The sequence below is a fragment of the Lepisma saccharinum genome, chromosome 23 (assembly GCF_977018435.1).
Source record: "Lepisma saccharinum chromosome 23, izLepSacc3.1, whole genome shotgun sequence".
NCBI lineage: Eukaryota > Metazoa > Arthropoda > Insecta > Zygentoma > Lepismatidae > Lepisma > Lepisma saccharinum.
Window position 1 is genome coordinate 53,659,600 of NC_139251.1, and position 23,423 is coordinate 53,683,022.

The following is a 23,423-nucleotide window of genomic DNA, read 5'->3' on the forward strand; positions in this document are numbered from 1 at the left end:
ACTAAAACTAAAGCTGAAAATAGTGAACGTGTCCCCATGGAATGTTACTTTATTATTTCTTCAAAACGAAAATCAAATATAAAATTGATATATGAAATAAATAACTCCATATTTAGAGAATGCGAAACGGCAAACGATCTAGGAATATATTGTAACTCTAAATTACTTTTCACTAACCATATTGAGAGACTAACGAAGAATTCCTACAAATTTGTTCTATTCATTGTTATAAATATGATATTATATTTCCATTATTGAACACAGAACCCGAAATGTATCAATTGACACAAATCTAATTTTGTGACTCCAGTAATACATTAAACTGCTATTGATGTATTTTCGTTCATCAAATATACGGAAATGCATCATGCGATGAGCTAAAATGCATCAGTTGAGATCAGACAGTATAATTTTAAATAAACCAAAATTACACGTTTGACTATGGCAAATGATGCGGAAAAGGTTTATCAATCATGATTTGATGCATTTTGAGTTGTGTTTGTGCGCACAAAGACTTGAATTTGGCTCTGTCATAAAAAGCACTGATATTCTGAAATACACTACAAATTTAGAGCTGGTTCAGTGAAATATGTTGTAACATAGGGAATACAAACTGGAAGGCGTATGCCACAGATTCGATTCGTATCAGGCATGTGTTTAGAACTATATTTAGGGAGGGATCGGCGTTGTGTTAATCACATCAGCTCCAAAATTGCCGAGATGGAGAATGTGTTCGGCCTTAGCCTCACATCCTTTAAATGTGCCTTCAAGGCACGGTGTGATATGCATGGGGAATTTTATCTTTACCTTCACAATAGCAGTTGCTGTTTTTTTGATTTGAGGTATGTTGTGTACAGTGGCGGCGATTGGGTACCAAAACTGGGTGGTAGGCAGGGTGCCAAAACTAGGGGACAAGGACAGTTTACTTTCCCTTGGTAGATAAGGTTTAGCATAGTGCGGGGACAAAAGTGTCAAAAAGTAAGTGGAGGCAACTGCCCCCTACGTCCCCCTAATCGCCGGCACTGGTTGTGTAGACAACGGAAATGTAGTTACCTTGAACCTGCGACTGGGCATAAGGAAAGGGTAATAAGCTCATATTGAAATATATTTTCGGATAAATTTAGTCATTTTTAATCCGTACGTTAGAAAAACTACAATCAATATTCCTGAAACTGAAAAGACTTACATGTATTCTTGCCCACTTGTATTTTAAATTTTCCAAATTTTGAAATCACTAGTTTTAATAAATTAAACTATATTCATAATGTAAAAATCGTTGAGGGTAAGAAAAGAACTATGCGTTAACTCTTCCAGTGCAAGTTAGCAGAAAATGAAATGAAATATACGTTATGGATACACACACACCATTGTACTTGTTACCATTTGTGGCTGGGAAGTTTACATGACACGTTAGGAAACCATAGGTCATATAAGTATGAATCTTGGGTTAAAAACATTTTTCTATCAATTCATCCTCATAGTCTTGATGAACTCCGAAAGATAGAAAAGCGGCATGAAAAACATTGCTCATTAACAATCATTATTTTTCATAAAATAGTCAATTTTGAAAGTTGATACTCTAAGTGGTTCAAGGAAAATTGTCATGAAACTTTCAAAGCGCCTCATACTTGAAGGCAGTTATTGAAGTGCAAATAATGATCACTAGAAATATCAGAAAATCCATCATAATTGAATGTTTATGAGAGGATATGCAAATATCTCTTCTCGTTATTCTGTAAGATAGAATTGCATACTTTAGAGAACTTGTTCCTTTCAAGTATATAATGCTACTTCTCAACTTGCTTTCGGATTTCTTGTTTCGTTACTATAACTTGACAAGTTTAAAAACAAGACGCTGCAAATAGCTGTTGTGCAGCCCACACCACATTTCCCCACTCCATTCTCCGCAGCGACGTTGGTTCGCAGTGTTGCAACCTGGAGGGAGCGGAATGGTCTGAGGATTTTCAACGAAATTTGTATGCGCTTTTTCATGGGCTGTTTTTTACCTGTCGGAGTACAGAACTTCAGCTCACCTTTCGCCAACTACTCTTTTCCTTCTTTTGAAACTTGGACTCCCCGATGGCGCAGTGGTAGCGTCGTCGCCTTGTAATCAAGGGATCCCGGGTTCGATTCCCGGTGGAGGCACATAGTGGTTCGGATCCCACTTTGAACTGTACGTCCAGTCCCGATTAGGCTTACTGTGTATAAAGTGGACTTACCTCTCGGAAAAGTTCAGTTTGATTACAACATCACCTTTCGGAAATGTTCTTGATTGATTGATTGATTGATTGTTTATTTTACTTCGCGTTTTGTGAATCTTGGCTAAGATGGGGATGAGTGATGAAATGATGAAATTGATGAATGGACATTCACAAACAACCAAACCCGAGCGGGATTCGAACCTGGGACCCTTGGCGTCGCAGCGCGATGTGCTAACCACTCCGGGTCCGGCCCTCGGAAATGTTCTGTTTTGTAAACAAAGAGCAAACCTCGGACCGCGCAAAGAGTAAAGCACTCGGTGTTTACAAAATGCAATCAATGACGGCTTCTAACCACACATTCGCACACATTATTAGCATTTATACCAACTAGGACGACGTTTACAAACAATGAAGTCAGTGGCGGCTTGTAATCACACATTCGCGATTATCTCAAAAACGGCTCGTTTGCTGACCCATGTTTACTGAGACCTTTTTGCTTCTATTATCGTGTATTTTCACCTGTGTCAGTTTGCGCTATTACTTATGAGACACCCTGTATACGTAACGTACGGAAAGATGATTTAACCTTTTCTGTGACGTGCTTCTTAAATAAGTTTTAATACTATTCATAGTTGGAAAGGACCGTTCACATGTTGCCATCGTTGCTGACACCAGCACCCTATTTTCCAACACACTCGGGAGAAAACATTTTATTGCCTGAGGAAGACTTTCATGTATTTCGTGAATGTCAGCAATGCTAAGGGGCGATAAAAGAAAATCGGCGAAACATTTTCATCTCCTGGATGAAAGAATCCCATTCAGTTCCATACGAAGTAATTTCGGAGTCAGTTTTCTTATCATTCTCCAATTCAAAGGGCCTCCCCGATGGCGCAGTGGTAGCGTCATCGTCTTGTAATCAAAGGGTCCCGGATTCGATACCCGGTGGAGTCACATAGTGGTTCGGACTGTAGGTCCAGTCCCGATTAGCCTTACTTAAAACACCAAATCAATCCAATTCAGCAACTGGAGATGGTAATGTAATTCCTAGGAGTTTCGTCGTAGTTTTGGGAGAATCGTTCATTAATAGTAGTATGTCATAAAATATTTTTTTAAATATTTATTTCGTTGTTTCGAATTTTGTCTTACTTGTTGGATTAGGCGTGTGTTCCGTTTTCTCGGCAGTGTCTTTATTGGTGGTAGGATTGAGTATGAAATTTAAAGGGGGAGATAGAAAGCTCTTGATAAAGTGTTAAATCTTAGATTGTCAAGGGATTTCTGTAGTGGAGAGAGAGTTCGAACATTACATTTTGGAGACTGTATTTAGCGATAAGGCATCCACAAGTTTTCGACCCCGAATGTGCCAAAGCAAAAGCTGGAAAAAGAAAAGACTAAATATCTCTGGATCTTAAGAAAGTATTGACACTCCATTAAATTAATATTCTTCAAAGCCTGCAAAGAAATGGATGTAAAGAATTTCTTGCTCGCTTCGCTTGCAATAATTTGTTGCTACGATGTGTGTTTGTGGCTTTAATGAGATGAATAAGAAGTTTTTATACTAAAGCTGCATTACAAGACAAGCGATATTCTCGATCGATTGATTGATTTATTTGGTGTTTTAAGTTCACTTTATGCACTCTAAGGCTAATCGGGACTGAACCTACAGTTTAAAGTGGGATCCAAGCGATATTCTAAATTATGATGAACGATTTTAGGGGTGGTCTTGGCAGATCAATTATAATGTTCAGTAAAGCTAAAAAAAAGTTACTTTCGGTAGACACGCTGTCGTAAATAAATATTTTGTGGGGATTACGATATGGTTTAAGGGTGTGAATGATATGATTTGGGGGAAACGCATGACATGATTTTGGGGGGGATGCGCCATTGGCCTTGGGGGGGATGGGCACCCCTGAATACTGGCAAATTAAGGTTAGTTTATTTTCTATCTTAAACCAGTTGTCTATGACATCATAAATATTACTATCGCTTGATCGTATTATGTGGTCAAATGGACACACGGGAAAGAATTTCCGTTCGTTGGTTTAATTTTGGACATTAGTATATTAACATAGCAAAAAGTTAACGCCACAAAATGGATGAAGAAGAACGAAAGAAATTTTTAAAGATAGGGAAACGGAAAGAGAAAGTAAGAAGGTGAAACAAGTGAAGAATGAAGGTACAACGAAGGAAAGAAAATATGGAACGAAACATGGGAAAAATAGGGGGAGAAATAAAGATAGGGAGAAACAAGTATATAGCAATGATGATGGAAATAGAAAGAGATAAGGAAATAGAGATAAAAAGGAATAAATTAAGAAAAAGGGAAGGGATGAAAGAGCTAGAGAAATGTGAACGAAAAAAGGGAAAAACGAGAAGAGGAGAAAGATAAATATAGATTATGAAATGGAAGGGGAAGGAAGAAGATGACAAGAGGAAAACATGAGACGAACGAGGGGAGATAGACAGAGAAAGGAAGATAAGAAATGGGGAAGAGAGAAAATATAAAAAGATAGGGAAATAGCAATAAATATACAGGAAGAGATTAAGAAAGAGAGAATGGATGAGAGATATAGAAATTGGAACAAAGAGACAGGGAGTGAAAGACTGAAACATGAAAATAAAGATTGTGAAATGGAAAGGAAAAGATGGAAGGTGGAAAAGGGGGAAACTAAGTGTGAGAGAAGGAAAGAGGGGAACAAAGAATAAGGAGAGAGAGAAAGATATAGCGAAGCAAAGGATGAAGGAAATATAGATAGAAGAACAGAAATAGAAAGGAAGAAGGAAGGAGATTATAAAAGGGAGAAATAGAGAGTGTGAGAGAATAAGAATATAAGCATAAAACATAGAACTAACTGACCTGGACTATCTTCGTGGTTTTAGAATCTGGCCATGATGGTCGGTTATCGAACAATCAGGCATCTGGCCAATTTGGTCATCTGTCACCGTTGCTCCGTTGATCAGCCCCAATCGCTGCACGCACCTGAAAAACGTTACACCTCACGATTCCAAAGCACATCGCACTCTACACAACAACTGCCCAGTCTCGATCTCATTCTCATCCGGTATTCTTTCCTGTACAAACAGGAAGTTCGAAATCAGCAATCTGTTTCCGGTTCGTGGAAATATATCGAAATGCAAACTTTTATCGTCAGATAACTTACTAATGGGAACTAATTTTAGGCTTGTTACTGGAAATGTACGCGCACATGTTGTCTGTATGTTATTGTGTGTTGTTTTTGATCTCTCTGGGCCAATCACCACCAGTGGCGTACCCAGAATTTCAGTTGGGAGGGGGTTGAACCCGGGGGTTGAATATAGGAACTAAACTAAAACTAAATCCACTGGTGCAACAGTGTTCTAAGCACCAGGGCCTGAGAAGCGGGTGACCCATGGTCAACGTATCGAATCCCATCGCCGATGTTTTCAGGTTTTCTAAACTGACTGACACTGTGCCTCATCTACCTCATTGCCTCCTTCATATAACGTAGCTGCAAAAATGTTTATTTTATTCTATTTCTTATATTTTTCAATTATATAAATTTATAATATTCAATTTTATATATACTTATAAACAAATAGCATAACTGTATATTAATTCATGTAGGTCAAAAAGCTGTTTTTGTAGTTCAGAATCAATGTAAAGAAAATTGTAAGCTTAATTGTAACCCTACTTTAATAATAATAATAATAATAATAATAACCACAATGAAGTTTTGGAGGCTCCACCGAGAAACGAACTGGAACCTCTCTACCAAAGGCAAGGGTGCTAACCGTTTGGCTAAGCAGGTGTTCTATCGCATACGGGAAAGATCTTGATTGGCTTGATTATTGTTATTTAGCGTCGCTTTTTTCACACTTGGCTAATCGTGACGATGAATGAAGTAGGGTTGTCCATCCCCCCCAAAGACGTGGACGCATCCCCCCAAAGTCGTTCATAAAAATCCCCCCCAAAATAATTGTTCATCATAACCTCCTCCCCACAAATATAGTTGCGATAAGCACGAAGGAATTGATTTTTGTTTGAATGTCGATAATTTGATTTCATTTTTTAAAAGAAATATTTTTTCGAAATGCGTAAGCTTTAGACAACGAGACCTGACAGTATTTTACAATTATCCAGTCAGTCGTAACACAGGAACGAATTCAAATGAAACAAATTGTGACTGAAACAATCCAACACTAAAACTGATGTCAGCATGTCCAAAGTTACGAGCCGACTCGGAACTACAACCTTAGTGACAATGAAGTTCGACCAGTCACAAATATAGGAGTGCGTTGTGAAAGAAGGAGAACACATGCATATGCTGAACATATTTTATTCAGCAGGCTACATGGAACAAAGGAAAACATAAATTTCCGCTGCAACGCAGCAATGTATGGTGTCCACACAAAATAAAACATTTTCGTCCATCTACACGTGACATTGAAGTTCGACCACTGTTAGAGGGGATCCTGTTTACCATGGTGTGACGCCGCCCCGTCGGCGAATAACTGTGGCAATGCGTCGGGGCATGCTGCGGACGAGTCGTTCAAGGTATTCCACATCGATGCGGTGCCATTCCTCCTGCAGGCAGGCGATAAGAGCAGCCACTGTCGTGGGTCCCCTCGGTTGCACACGTCGCTTAAGAACACGCCACACATTCTCAATGGGCGAGAGGTCGGGACTCGATGGTGGCCATGGCAGAGTTCGCACGTGATGGCGAGTCAACCGTTCTCTTGTCAGCCACGCTGTATGAGGCCTGGCATTGTCGTGTTGAAAGATGAGACGCCGCCTGTGGAACAGGTACCTTCGCACTGTGGGAAGATGCCGCTCCAGTATGCGTGTATAGGCGTGTGCATTCACAATGCCCTCACAGACGTGTAGTGGGCCGGCTGAGATGCCAACAATCGAAAGTCTCGTCACATTCGAAACCTTTCATCGTAGTTGAAATTAAAAGACTAATGAATGAAAATGTATGGCAAGTCAATCAAACGAAACTCACCCACCTTTTTTTGTGTGAAGTTATATGTGAACTGGTAGCTAAACTACAAAATGTTGACCCCCCCCCCAAAAAAAAAATGCCCATGATGCAGGCGCGTGGACACCACTGGAATGAAGTATGATATGATGAAATTGACGAAGGATGCCTGACCAAGAACATCCATGCCCAGGCTGGGACTCGAACCCGCCCCCCCCCCCCCTCGCGGCATTGTAGCGCGCTGTGTTAACCACTCCGCCACGGAAGTCGAAGGTGGGTAAAGTCTAGAAAGAATATAAGAAAGGTAGGTACAATCTTATCTCTTACCCCAAGTTATTCATTTTGTATTTTTTGAAACGTCTTATATAAAAGGGGGTTCGAATCCCGACGAGGTACATTGCACAGACGTTCGTTTTCCACTTAAGAAATTAAATGTACTAATAACTCATCTAGTACTGCACATGTTTTAATAATTTGGTTTCTGAAACTAGAAAGAGAAATGCGGGAAATGAGATCAAATTTCCAGGTGATCAAAGTGCAACTACAGATATTCCAGAAGATAGAGAAATAACCAAGGTTGTTTGTGTAAATAACTCTGGAGGTAATAAGTCTGTACGCTGAAACATTACACTTTTAATACGTCAACTATTTAGTATTTTAAATAAACCGTGTGGCAGCCGTCTGATTCTAGAATATCCAGGAAGCCAAACAACAATAATGAAACGTTCTCTTACAAAGATTCATAAGCATAAACACAATTCTTGACTTCTCATAATTTAGCGGTTCGAGAACATCGAGAAACATTATGCACTGAGAGCAGAAACAACAGAAATTAAGGAAACTTTGCGTATTTGGTGAAATTTCTTTCGAACACCAAGAACATTTCAGACGTACACAATAACAGGAGATTCAAAATTATTATCGACGTTCTGAAATTCAAAATGAACTGATGCAGGTAATGAGCAACGAAGTCAAAATGGCTATATTAAAAAAAAGTAAAATTGGTTATGTCCAGAGCTTTACTAACTTCACGTTCAGTTTCAATATTTAGGCTACTTTCTTTATATTCGAAACTTCTTTTACATTCTAGATTATTTTGTAAGTGAACGTGATGTAACACACAACAGCACAACAATGCTTTTAACATGCAACACTTATTATTCATTGTTGAAACTTGTTACAGTAGCTATGGAACTACACTCAAAAACTGACAGCCCGACGCGTATACTAATTCTATTCTACTTTTACTGAAGGTAAAAGTTGTTAATACCGGATTTCCATTGAAAAGTGGATTGATTCATGCTGGCAACTGCAGGATAGTTCGTAAGTTTTTAAATTTTGTTATTTTCAATCGCTTTTTCTGTTGTTTTTTTTTCTGGCTAATAGCGATGAAGCGGATGAGTGATGATGTGATTAAATTAAAAAGAGAACACTTACAAGTACACCCATGCCAAGATCGAGATTTGAACGCGGGAACTCCTGTGACAAGATCGAAAGTCGGCCACTTAACACACTCGGTCACCGAACAGGCGTGTTTATGTTATTAATGCTACACTGACTTGGCTTATTCTACTTCGCTTTTCTGCTACTTTTGGCTACTCGCGAAGATGAAGATGACGGGACAGTCACAAAGAACACCCATTTCCAGGCCGGCATTCGAACCCGAGACCCTTCAAAGGGGTTTGTCTGTAAAATAGATGTATACAGCTGCTGTATACAGCTTGATAGATTACATTGCAGAATGAATGCTAGTTATTCTCTTTATCTGCTATTTTATCTACTAGTTATATCCCGTGTGTTACATTTTGTGCTAACAAAATATAACACACAGGAATTTCCTGAAGTATCTGGGATTCATGCTATAACATGATTATGCCTTGCTTCCATATTAAACACACTATAGTTGCTGAACAAGGCATTTTTTAAAATTAAAAGCATTTTACATGTTACGTTTCCACCCTATATTTCATGCATTCCTGTTATTCGGATGTCAAGAAAAACTGTAGGACCTCTCCCGATAAGGTTTTTCCCTACCGTTTGGTAGGAGACGTCGTGGACCTATACTAGGTGTGATAGTGCATGACGTTTTCCGAGCTATGCGAGTTTGACAGCTCTGGAATATTGCTGGGTCGGGAAGGTCCTACGTTTGCTCAGCATCTACTGTTGTTATGCTGGGGGGAACTTGGCCAGCTTACCACAGTAAAATTACAGTAATAGCAGTAATCCCTGAGATCTTTCCATGTCACTTCAGGCAAATGTAGCTATGTAATGAAGTAAGTCTTGATAGCCAGTATGTGTGAAGGTATGCAAATAGTAAGTATGTAATGTAAGACCGACCACTAACGTTATTTTTCTTTTGAGTCTGATATTCCTTAAGCTTGTAGGTTAGCTTGAGCGATAGATGTTCCAAGTGCTTTGTGCAATTTTTATTACCTAAGATTTAAACATGTCCGTATTGCAGACTCAAAAGGAAAGATGGTGTATTATAAGAGATCGCTATGGACATGAAAGCGAGATTTTGTTATACACAGATGCAATCGACATTTATATCGAGTGTATTTGCAAGCGATATATCAAGTCGATTGCAGTTTCTTCTTCGGCGCAAGGCTGTAAGGTACCAATGACCTTGCCTACTCTTCCAACTGAAAAAGAGGCCCTCACAGATGGTAGAGACGTTGACGGTGTTGTGAGGCTTTGAACTGACATCATCTACCTGTACCAACCAAGCCAAATCTTTTCAGGACCTTAAGAGACATACATTTCTCAGGAACCATCGACAGAATTATGGAAGCTATTGCACCGACAGGAAAGCGTATCAGATGTCCTAAATTCACGGCCTCAAAATCAACAACTCAAGGATGTTCACAGAGATGAATTCTAGGTCCAGAATTGTGGAATCCAAACTTGGAACCATCTCTAGAAAAAATAGGGAATATTTTGGGATCAAAAGCACAAATTATATGTAGACGACGTAATAATTGTAATAGAAGGTAATTCAAGAACAGAGTTGGAAAGGAAGTCCAGTTTTACGAAAAACTCTTCGAGGACTTGTATGATACCGTGAAATTGACGATTGCCACCCAGGAGACCCACTTTGTAATCCTAAAGGGCAAACTGAATGCTAAATAAACACCCACAGATAAAACTCAGGGGAAAATCTTAGAAGAGTAAAGGAAGCTAAATATCTAGGGGTGAAATTACGAGAAATGCAACGATGACGTGGATTACGTAACTTTAAAAGCTGAGAGTGTAATAAATAAAAATGGTAGCGATAGGTTCGAACTACAGCGCCTAGAATAACGTAGTGTGGAAAACGGCGTGGTTCTGCGCTCTCAGGCTGGTTCCACTCGAAAATGATCCGCTAGAGGCGCTGGTGTTGACCCCGGTGCTTGGTGTTCGACTGCTTATAATGGAAGTAAATGGAGTTTTCGCTGCAACGTCTGATTCTTTTACATGAAGCATTTCTATGAATGTGATAATTGCTATGATATTTGGTACAGTGGTCGCGAAGATATTAACGAACATTCTAGACAGTCGACCACGTCCTGTTATCGTCATACTTTCGTTAATAATACGGGAGAAAAAATACGCGTGGAATGTTCTTGGCAACTAAATTTTTGTGTATGAATTAGGTTCATCATTATTATCATCATCATCATTTCTTTTAAAGATATACACACTGAAGCATTTGTATTTGGGATATTTACTGTCTCTTTTCTTCCGCTTTAAACTAATCGCGGCGATGATGATAATGATGATTGCATGAAACGACAAGGGGAACCCCACAAAACTTTCTTAGTGCCATCGACATGAGTGTAAGGCTACTTTCATACCAATGGGACAAGCGACACGGGATGTTCACACTGTCACACTAGTGACACACACTTCCAGACTGTAAAATAGCATTCATTGCACATGAGGGTCCAAACAGCAAACGACACGTTCATATGGCGTATTCGCGTGCTACTTGTTACTTCGGTCGGAAAGCTCCTTAAAGGAAGGGTGCTGAGACCGAAGCGACGCGCTACAGGGGGAGTTCCCAACTAAGTGACGAGCGACATGGTGCCTTCAGTCTATTAGCAAGCGTTGCTTGCGAACAACAGATAGGCGACACGATAAACCGCACATTACAACAACAGATCTAGGCGACACGATAAGCCACACGTGTCGCTTTGTCGCTTCTGCGTCGCTCAAACTGGGCCATTTCCTCAATAGCTTGCAACATGTTGCCGTGGTTTGTTGTTCGCGCATACGCGATGCAATGAGTGTCTTGCTTTAGTGAGATTGCGCACCAAAGCGACAAGCGGCACGCGACACTTATCACTTCAGGATTTCACCAACCGAACGCTGGCCTGTGCTTCCCGTCATGCCGCTACGATGTGAAATGTTGCTCTTGATTGGCTCCTTTCCAAGCAACCTGTGTCACTTCGGTATGAAAGTTGCCTTGGACCGAATGACCCGTGTCGCTTTGGTGTGAAATCCTCGTATCGTTTGTCGCGTGTCGCTTTGGTGTAAAATCTCCTTGAGGAAACGGTGCAGTCAGAGCTTTTGTTCCTACGGTTCGAAAGGCTGCATTGATTTCCGACTGCTCGCTTTCAAGCGACATTTGTGGTTTGTCGCCTCGGTATGAAATATCTCTCAGGATACTATTTATATTCTAATAACATAGAAAAATAAACTCTAATACACAGTCCAAGACCTGACGTCCGGAATCACATTGCGATGTTTCTTCTTGTGTTACGCATGCTATTTATTTATTAATTTTATTTTACTTTTCTTTCCAAATTAATGTCATTTCGTGACTGCAAATCACTCCACAAATATAACTGTTTCCATCAATTCACTTACCGCCTTTCTAGAGAAACAAATCTACACATTATATTCCAAAAACTAACTAGCCGCATTACTTTCATAACAAAATTAGCACCGGGGTCGATCGCACTGCCATCTACTTGTCATCGTCTCGGGGAACCAGTTTCTTGGGTCGTTTTCCACACTACGTTATTCAAGGCGCTGTAGTTCGAACACATTCAGACTCCGTATGTCGCTTATAAACCCATACATATTCATAATCTACAACGCGATAGTTTTTTTTGACGGACCAATCTGAGTGGACTACCTAAAATATTCAGTCCGTTCGATTTGGCTGTGGGCCGAAAGAGCGAGTGACATGGCGGAGATGCCGGCATTTTCGTCCCGTAACGTCTCGCTTATTTAGGGACATATCTTTAGCATGTAGACAATTATAGTTATATTGCACAACGAGTACTAACCTGTGTTATAAGAGTTATTCAAAGTTGTTCACGCGCTATATCGACCCAGAGCCAAAACGAAATAAACATATTTTCCTTCTGGCATGCACTACAACCTATGTTGTGATTGTATAGTCTCACACACTTCAGTAACAAATAAAATATTTATACAGTGCAAGTGAATGGAATAGAGTCACTCAGGGGAATACGTCCAACTTTTTTGGCGGTTTATAGTTTATAGGTTTATAGTGTCGCATTGAAAAGGATGTCAAATGAAAGCTACATGTTTTGTTATTGTTACCTATAAGTTTAATTACTGTAAGTCTTATAGCAAAAGAACCATAGAAAAATAAACAGATGAACGTCAATTTGGGCAAATCACCCCTTGTTCAGGGTAAAATGCCCACCCATTATGGGTAAAATGCCCAATACAAGAAACAATTGTTGTAATACTTGACATGACATATTTAATAGAAAATAATACACAGCATTAACTGTAAGATTATTAACGTTTGTTTCGTAAACAGAACATCATTTGTATAGACAGGCATAGCGTTTCTAACAACATTTATTTTGAATTTACCATAGACTATTTTTTTGTTTACATTTGTGAGAAATTGCATTGCACTTTCGACACATGGACGTGAATTTGATACATATTTCATGCATCCACATACTACAAAGAATACATTGGATCCAGTCACATTGTGGTCATTTCATCTCATAATAATGCCTATGGGCATATCACCCCACAGCTCCAAGCAGAAAATTAAATCACTGGGTTGGCAACTCTGAGCACCATGCGGCAGTTTCAGTCTGGAGATATGTTTCCCTGACTCTTGATCATTACACCAAATATAATTCAGTTTCTTTCTCTCTTGGGAATATTATTGCACACTGTTAATACAACAAAGTCCAAAAATTATTACCCCAAAAATTGTCTTCTTAGCTCATGAAATTAACCTTGAATGGCTTCAGATTCTTCTCACAAGATCCAAACCTGCTGCCTCGTCTCACCACGGAGGGCGCTTGTAAACAAGAGTCGCGGAGTTGCCATAACATTAACGTTGCGCGATATACGAGGGAGGGCAGATTTGCCTACACTTAAAACTAGCTCAACATGCCCATAAGAGCTTTTTGCTCAAGTGTGGAACTCTGTCTAATCCAAGATTTTTGTAAAAATGCCCTCGGGAATTTCCTGTGAAAGTATGACCCCCCTCAGATTGATTTGCCTACACTTATAAAAGCTACATCTGCCAGATTTTTGTCCATAAGCTTGTCAAAAATATGCCTTTTTGATATTGTTTTGACTACACCTAAAACTAGGCCAAAAATGCTCATATAAGCCATCCACACCCACCCACACCCACCTACACCCACCCACACCCACACATATTTACTTCCGGTCCACTTCCGGTTACTTCCGGTCCACTTCCGGTTATTTCTGTAGTAGATGGAAAATGCCGGAGCTGGATCGTCCGGACGATTCGTAGCCTTTTATGCTGTATATTTTAAGGTACCTTCACGATAAAAAAATTTGAATTACATATCAGCTAGTATTGTGAGAGTGGCTGAAGAGTGTGGGTATGTTGTTGCAGTGCTCCTCATATTTTTTAAGAAACACAAAAATATAGCAGATTTGTATAAATTGAATTACAAATCTATTTGATTTAATATACAGAATTTTTTATTATTCATATCAAACATATTTGTAATATATTGAACAAAGGGTTTATATCTGCCCCAGTGCTTCTGTACTTATTCTATATTTGTGCATGTAGGCTATCAGCTTTATACAACCTGTCATAGGTTTATTAAGTATAGAGTTTTGATTTGAACCCCAAGAAATTTTATATAATAAACCAATAATAAAAATGCCAAATCAAAAACATTGTAATCAATGCAATAAGAATATATCCAGCCCCAATTGGGCTAAGCATCAAAAGAATTGTAATCCAGACAAATGCAGAACTCCCACAAAAATATGCCCAAAAAGGCCATAGAAAATATAGCATGGAATACTTCACATATAAACATAAAGGTACTTGCTCTACACAGTTATCAACATTGCCCCCACAACCATCTACATCTGGTCTGAAAAGGAAGCATGAAACACCTGTTAATGCTAGACCGGCAAAACAGCCACGCTATGAACCCATCCATAGCAGTTTTAATGGCCAATTAAGGGATCACCGGTTTGTATCAGAGCCAAGATGTGGTATTAAGAATTTTTTGAACAGTATAAATCCTGATGTGCAGGCAATTCTAAATGCACAAAATGGCTCTTATAAGCTGTCTCTCCAATTGTTTACACAATATAAAAAGCCAAATGGCACAAAATTTACACAACCCCACATAACAGAAACTGTACCCGTATACTCAAATACAAATTCAGACAAAATAATAAGCAGTTTGATAGATCAATTGAATATTAAACACTCTGAATTTGCTGGAAAAGAGTCAGGATGGAGCCTATGCGGATCTCCACACAAGCTCTATGTTAATATTTCTGAATTCAGCCCATTACAAGGATCTACATATCTGCCATTACCTGCCAATATTAAAAACAAAAGAGCCGTGGTTAACATGGAAAATACCGACCAGAAATGCTTTTTGTGGTGTATTTTAGCTGCTTTGTATCCAGTTTTAAGGCATCCTGAGAGAATAACTTATTATAAACAACATGAGCACGATTTTGATGAGGCAATGGAGGGTTTAGAATATCCAATGTCTGTTCAGAATATTGATAAATTTGAAAAAAAGGCCAGGGATATCAACGGTAAACAATTATCTATTAATGTATTTATTTGTTCTACTGGCCGTGGAAACTGCTTGATAGTACCTCTCAGAATCAGTACATTTGATGATGATTCTGCTGTTCCGATTGATCTGCTCTTAATTGAAGGGGATGATACATACCACTATACTCTGATACATAATCTTGAAGCTTTAATAAGAAAGCAAATAGACAAATTTAATAGAATATTTAAGTTGTGCAGAAGATGTTTAACTGTATTTGATGGTCAAAAAAAGGGGAATGGGGTTCGGGAAGTGAATGCAGAAATTGCTAAAAACAAACTAATTGAACATTTAAAATACTGTGGCAACTATAAACCTGTTCATATGGTGATGCCAATGCCAAGTGAAAATGCCAAATTCAAAAAGTTTGAAGCCTTGTTGGAACACCCAGCATATATAGTCTGTGATTTTTAATCAAATCTCAAACCTCTTGCATTCTGTAGCCCAGATCCTGAGGAATCTTCAATTACATCATATCAATTACATGAACCTTCTAGTTTTTATTATGTGGTTGTACAGGGTGGGGTTGTTAGTAAAGAAGATTTATATACAGGAGCAGATGCCATCAAAGAATTTGCACATAGAATAGAAAATGAGTGCCATGACATAGCATCTAATATCTTATTAAAATCAAAACCTATGTTGCCTTTAACAGAGAAACAGATTGAAGATTTCAACAATGCAGAAAAATGCCCGGTATGTGATTGTGAATTTTCAGATACAAATATCAAGGTGAAACACCATTCTCATACAGATGGTAAATTCTTAATGGCCCTGTGTAATAGCTGTAATATTAAGATCCAGAGACCAAAATTTGTCCCTATATTTTGCCATGGTGCATCCAATTATGATTTTCATCATCTGATCAGGTACGAGGGGTTTGACAAGCAGAATTTAAATATTTTAGCTGAAAATGATGAAAAATATATAGCTATTAGCAAAATAATTAAAGTTAATGGTGTTCCTATTCACTTAAGATTTCTTGATTCATACAGAATTTTATCTGCTAGCCTGGCTACACTGGCCACTCAATTATCTGATGATCAATTCAAAATCACATGTGCTTTGTTTCCAAATCAGGACCTGAACTTAATTAGGCGGAAGGGTGTATATCCATATGATTATGTTACAGATTTTTCTAAATTTGATGAGTGTTCTCTGCCACCACAACAAGAGTTTTACAGCAAAATCAGAGGATCTGGAATCACTGATGAAGATTATCACCATGCCCAGTTGATGTGGAACAATTTAAAATGCCAGACATTTGGTGATTATCATAAGGCATATTTAAAACTTGATGTCACTCTCTTAGCTGATATACTGCAGGCATTCAGAAAATCTTCCATGAAAAATTATAAACTAGATCCAATTTATTTTTACAGTGCGCCAGGCCTAGCATGGTCTTCAATGTTTTGAACACTAAAATGCAATTGGATCTGATCCAGGATCAGGACATGTATCTGTTTATGGAGCAATGTATAAGAGGAGGCATGGTGCAATGCTCTCAGAGATATGCCAGAGCAAATAACAAATATATTCCTGATTATGATCCAGAATTGCCATCAAATTATATACTGTATGTGGATGCAAACAGCCTGTATGGTTATGCTATGATGGATAAACTGCCATATGCAGGGCTTGAGTGGGTTGAAGATTTCAATATTGAAGATCTTAAGGATTTTGATGACAGTAACTATGGCCTATTCTTAGAGGCTGATCTGACAATTCCAGATAATTTACACAACACATTTTCTGATCTGCCCCCAATTCCTGAGGTTGGGTGCTCATCTGGCTCTAAACAGAAGAAATTGATGATGACTCTGGAGCCAAAACAGGGTTATGTCATATATTACAAAAACCTCCAGTTCCTGATGAATCATGGTGTTCAAGTGACCAAAGTCGGAAAAGTTTTGAGGTTCAGGCACTCAAGATGGTTGAAGCCATATATTGATACAAACACAGAGCTTCGAACATCTGCAATGAGCCAATTTGATAAGACCTTGTTTAAATTGATGGTCAATTCTGTGTATGGCAAAACAATTGAAAATGTCAGAAAACATATTGATGTTAAAATAATTACTGACCCCAGCCGGAGCAAAAAATTGATTGCAAAGCCTAATTTCAACTACAGAAGAATGTATGATGAAAATATGGCACTTTTTAATATGAAAAAAACAAAGATTAAGTTTGATAAGCCTATTTATGTAGGGGCTGTTATATTGGAATTGGCCAAATTACACATGCTGGAGCTCTATTATAATGTGCTGAAACCTTTTTATGGTGATTGTGTAAAATTGATGTACATGGACACAGATAGTTTTGTTCTTGATATTCAAACAGAAGATGTTTATCAAGATATAGCACAGCCTGAATTGTTTAAATATTTTGATACCAGTGAACATTCAAAAATTCAACACCACAACAAAAAGGTGCCTGGCAAGTTAAAAGATGAGACACTTGGTGATGTTATTGTGGCATTTGCTGGGTTAAGGGCCAAGATGTACAGCTTTGAAACATGTAGTGGTGCTGTTGCAAAAAAAGCCAAGGGCATTGGCAGAGTGACTGTAGACAAAGAGCTTGAATTTGAAGATTACAAAAATTGCCTCAAATCATGTAGCACAATCAGAACATCAGAAAATAGAATTCAGAGTGTGGATCACTTGTTGACTAGCAATATTGTAAGAAAAGTGGCTCTGGACCCTCATGATGATAAGAGATGTATTGTGTCACGTGCCAGTTTCGCACGACACAATGAATGTTGCAAGGAGGAATGGTTTCTCGGAATCGACGAGAGATGGCAGCACGCTATATAAAAGGAGCAAGGGAAATTATAAAAAACTTAGAGCGGAGAAGAGGGATTATATATAGTATAGTAAATTGAGAAATATATAAAAGAAGAGTCTAAATACTATAGAAGAAGTAAATAGAATGGTGTATATAGTAAATTAAAATAATTAAGAATATTGTCGCATACGAAACGTTTAGGGAAGTTATTAAGTAAGATAACGAATTCAGAAATGTATCTTTATATCTCTGACGAGGAGAACATCGTCAGTTTTTTGTTTGTTTGTCCCCGGTGGCGCTGTTGTCAAATTAGACGCCCCGAAGCACTTTTCGGTTGCGCTTTTTCTTAGTCGCACTGGGCCATTGGCAGCGCTCGTTATTAGCGATCCTGGTTATTCCCCTTTGCTCGTCAAATAGGAGGTGGCGCTATTGTCAGTTTAGTCGACCCTACTCTTTCTACAAGTATAGCTTGTATTGTTTGACAAAGAAGCGGGGGGAAAGCGAGCACATAAATAAGATTACGCTTTAATAAAAGAAGAAGAAATTCAAAGAAAAACAAGAAGAAGCCATTTCCATATTAAAAGAAGAAGAAGCCGTTTTCATAATAAAAGAAGAAGAAGCTTTTTCCATATTAGAAGAAGAAGAAGCCTTTTAAAAGAAGAAGAAGCTTTTTCCATATTAAAAGAAGAAGAAGCCATTTAAAAGAAGAAGAAGCCTTTTCGATTATACATATACATATATATTTTCTTTGTATTTTGTCAAGTTCTCAGAATATAGATCCGCATTTTACTATATCCTCTTGGCTATAAAACGCTTTCTTATTTGGAATTCTCAAACAAAGAACCTATCCCCCTGAGATTAAGATATCTGTAGCCGTGGTAAATAACATTTAAGTACGTACCCACAAGGGGCGTAGCATTAGTGGCGACCAACGTTGCGGCTAGCAGAATTGTGACTGAGAAAGCAAAGAGAGAGAAAGCCAAAATGGAGGAAGAAAATAAAATTGAAGGCGAGAACAGAGAAACTATAATGGATGAAATGGAAGACAGAAAGGAAATATTAAACTGCTGTGGAGAAGAGGGAAATAAGGAAGAAACTATCCTATGCAGCTCATGCAAAGAAATGAAACATTGGTTATGTGAGAAGATAAGAAGAGAAAAGTACATAGGAATAAGTGAAAGAGGAGATTACGTATGCAAAAATTGCAAAGAAGAGAAGAAAAGGGAAAAGGAAGAAGAGAAAATGAAGGAAAAACCAAAGAGGACGGAAGAGGTGAACATAATAGAAATGCTCCAGAAGTTATCGATGCAAGGGGAAGAGAATAAACGAAGACTCGAAGAGAAAATGGAAGAAAATAGCAGAAGATTAGAAAGCAAGTTTGAAGAAAAGATAGATGAAAGTAGTAGAAAGTTAGAAGAGAAGTTTGAAGAAAATAATAAAAAGATGGAAGAAAGGCTCGAGGAAAATAGCAGGAAATTGGAAGCTTCGAGGTCCGAAACCCACGAGATGTTCTTGAGATTGAATGAAACGTGTGAAGGAAATAGAAAGTCGCTGGAAAGCAAGATAGAAGAAACAACGTTGTTAATCGAGAGTACAAGTTTTGATATAAATAGAAGAATAGAAGAGGAGGTTTCGAATCTCAGAGAGGAAAATAAACAAAGAAATGAAAATTTTTGGAGAAAGCTGGTTGAAAGTAAATCTCAAATTGAATTAGCCGGTTCAAGAATAAAAGAAAACGAAAGCAAGATAGAGGAAGCTAAGCTCCTGATAGAAGATAGAAGTCTGGAAATGAACAATAGAATCGAAAGGGAAGTTTTAAAACTTAGAGAAGAAAAATTGCATGGACTTCAAGAAGCTCAAGAAAAAACTCTAAGTATAGAAAAGGAGATTGTGGAAAATCGAGCCAAAATGAATGCAGCAGATAAGAGAGGAAAGGAAATGGATAGAAAAATAAACGGAACAGTATCCAGGATGGATAAGACAGAGAAGAGAATGGAAGAAGTGGAAAGAAGATTAGGGAATATATCAGTAAAAGAAAGGAACGCTAGATCCAGTTTTCGATGCAGCGAGGAAGAGACTTATATCAAGAAAGAGATAAAAGAAGAAAGCTCTAGCGATGAGTCTACAACAGAAGAAGAAAGGAAAAAAGATTATGGGAAAAGATCTTACCAAAGGAGAAAGAGAAAATGGAAGAGTAGTGAAGAAAGTAGCAACAATGAGAAATTTTTAGATACGCTAGAAGAAGAATACAAAGGCTGTGAAAGATATAAATCAAGGATACCTAGACCACAGGAATTACAGCATATGCCTAAATTTAATGGGAGTATATCAGAGAAATGCCCAAGGAAATTCCTGAAGGAGCTTACCACGAACATACGTTTAATGAGAATCCCAGATCACATGACTCTTAGTCTCATTGACACGTGTTTCGAACAGTCAGCAGCCGGGTGGTACCAATTAAACCAACACAAATTCAAAGATTTTCGAGAATTCAGTAGAAAGTTTTTAGATTACTATTGTAGCAAAGACATCAAGGAAAGGCAATTGGAGGCCCTAAAAAGAAAACACATTGACTGGTCGAAAATTGAAAGTTTGGAGGAACGTACATGGGAAACCTTGAGAAGCTTTAAGAATTTGAAAGAAGGATGCAGCGAAGAGGAATTAGTGAAACAAGTAATCCAAACGCTACCAGTAAGAATCCAAAGAGCCATAGCAGCGGTGAAAATAAAGAAAGTGGATGATTTAATAGAATACCTAAGGACAGAAGATATGTTGAAGAAAACTCAAAACTCTTGGGATAGAGAGAGGAACGACAGGGATGGTCGACCTTATTCAAAGAGACGTTATGATGACGAAGATAATAGCAACAGGCAAAAGTTCCGAAGACAAGAGCTCGAGGTTAGAAATCTGGATTTGAGAGGTCAGGACCAGGATAGAGGAAGAGGAAGCAACTTGAGAAATAGGAACGATCACGTCAGGAATCAAGAGTTTGTTGGAGATGGAAGGTACCAGGGATATGATAGGACATATAGAGGCCGAAATAGGTTCCAAAGATATGGCAGAAGGGGAAGTCCTAGATGGAGAGAGGAAAGAGAAGAAAGACAGCAGAATGGACGAGCATCCAATGATGAAACTGAGAGAAGAAATATATCTCAGGACGAAGAGAGAAACGAGGCAATGGAGCTAACAAGAAGCTATTGTAATGATGGAAGAAGGTTCCAAGAAAGATCGCACGGAGGAGAACATTTGGAGAACGCCCAAAGTAATCGAGCGTCAAACATGTAATGCTCTTGCAGCAATCCCCAGGTGTGAGAGCTAGTGAAAAGAAACATGAAATGAGGGGAGAAACAATAGAGAAACCCAGCGACAGTTTAGAATTATGTTTAGTAGGAGAACCAGACTTTGGAAGACTAAAACCTGGGAGAACGTTTTATGTTAAAGCTAAAATAATAGAACTGGAAGTTAAATGTTTGGTAGATTGTGGAAGCGTAGTGGAAGTCATGAGTTACGAATGCTGGAAGAAAATAAGAGAGAAGTACCCGCAAGCTAGATTAGATACATGCGAGAAAGACAGGATTAGATTGGTCATGGCAGCCGTCAAGGATGAATACAAGATACAGGGATCAATAAAAATCATGATGAATATTCAAGGTGAAAATTTCTCAGTAAATTTCTTAGTGGTGAAAGGATTACGGTGTGAGATTATTTTAGGAGTGTCTTTCCTAGAAAAGTATGATGGGCACATTCATGTCAAAGAGAGAAGGCTAAATGTTGAATTGGAAGAGTCGTGTAGACTTGATATTCCTATGGAGACAATGAGTGACGAGTCAACAAAAGAAATGTGTGTTCGAAAACAAGGTCTTGTGGTTAACAAAAGGGACGTTATGTATAAAGAAAGTGAATACGACGAAGATAAACATAGAGAAATAAAGAAAAAAGAAAATGAATATGTGGCGTCCGTTAAAGAAATACAAGATAAAGTGAGCGAATGCATAGAAATCTCGGAAAACGAGAGAAGAGAATTGAGAAATGTACTTGTCAAGCATAGGAATTTATTTAGCCAGCGACCTGGTCTTACGAATGTGTATTCATATGAAATAGAGGTAGACACAAATCAGCCCATAGTATCTAGGCAATATTCTATACCTTTTACCAAGAGGAAAGCTGTTGAAGAAGAACTACAGAAATGGCTAGACTGGGATATCATAGAAGATTCAAATAGTATTCACATAAGCCCCATGCACGTAGTGGATAAGCCAAACGGAGGCGTGAGACCTGTTTTGGACCTGAGAGAGCTAAATAAGCATGTATTATTACCACGAAATCAAGTAGAAAAAATTAATGAGTTATTGCATTCATTTGCGGGAAGTAAGTACTTCACATCTTTTGATTTAACGCTAGGATACTTCCAGGTGGAGATTGAAGAAAAGTCTAGAAAATACACAGCATTTAGATATGGATCCAGGTTATTGCAATTTAAAAGACTACCTTACGGACTAAATTCATCGGTGTCGGCATTTACAACGGCGCTAAACAGAATATTTGGTCTGGAAACAAAGGCATGGTTAGCAATATATGTAGATGATATGTGTATACATTCAAAGGACTGGATGGATCATATAAGTAAAATAGACTGGGTTTTATGTAAATTGAAAGAAGCAGGACTTACTGTTAAGTTAGAAAAATGTTCGTTTGCGAAGAAAGAAATCAAGTTCCTAGGGCATATAGTGTCTGGAGGAAACGTAAGACTTTGTAGCGATAAAAATGAGGCTATAAAATGTTTTCCAAAGCCTACAACCAGGAAACAATTGCAAAGATTCTTAGGGATATGCAATTGGAGGAGCAAATTTATTAGGAATTTCGCTTCAAAGGCCAAGCCTTTATACGATCTTTTGAGAAAGGAGGTGAAATGGAAATGGGCACAAGAGGAGGAAAAGGCTTTTAATGTACTACAAGAAGACCTAACATCTAGTCCAGCTATACGCCAGCCAGATTTTAAAAGACTTTTCATCATAGGAACAGACGCATCAAATATAGGTCTAGGGGCCTATCTCTTCCAGAAAACCGAGGATGGAGAAGATGTTGTAATTCAATATGCGAGTCGTGCACTGAAGGCGTTCGAAAGGGCGTATACCATTAGCGAACTGGAATGTTTGGACATTATATTCGGTATTGAAAAGTTTGCGGTTTACTTGAAAGGAAGAAAATTTAAAATTCTTTGTGACCATAAGAGTCTTATATGGTTAAACTCTGCAAGGCAATGGAATCCTCGCTTGACAAGATGGGCATTACTTCTCCAGGAATACAGTTTTGAAATAGTGGATATTAAAGGAAAGGACAACAAAATTGCAGATGCCTTAAGTAGATCCCCTTTACATATGACGCAGGAACCGGAGGAAGTGTTGAAGTTATCCATAAACGCCATCATGGAT

The 23,423-nt window shown here is 38.4% G+C and overlaps 1 protein-coding gene across 2 annotated transcripts in view; it reads right to left on the reverse strand.

Moving 5' to 3' along the window:
- Nucleotides 1–23,423, reverse strand: part of LOC145977783 (PDF receptor-like) — a 231,132-nt gene that overhangs the window by 175,411 nt on the left and 32,298 nt on the right. Inside the window, exon 1 of one of the 2 annotated variants that reach the window (XM_083110061.1) lies at nucleotides 5,056–5,205. The exons of the other annotated variant lie outside the window; for it this stretch is intronic. The gene's annotated coding sequence lies outside the window, so the exon portion shown is untranslated. Of the gene's footprint in view, nucleotides 1–5,055; nucleotides 5,206–23,423 lie in introns of those variants that run through there. 2 annotated transcript variants of the gene reach the window in all.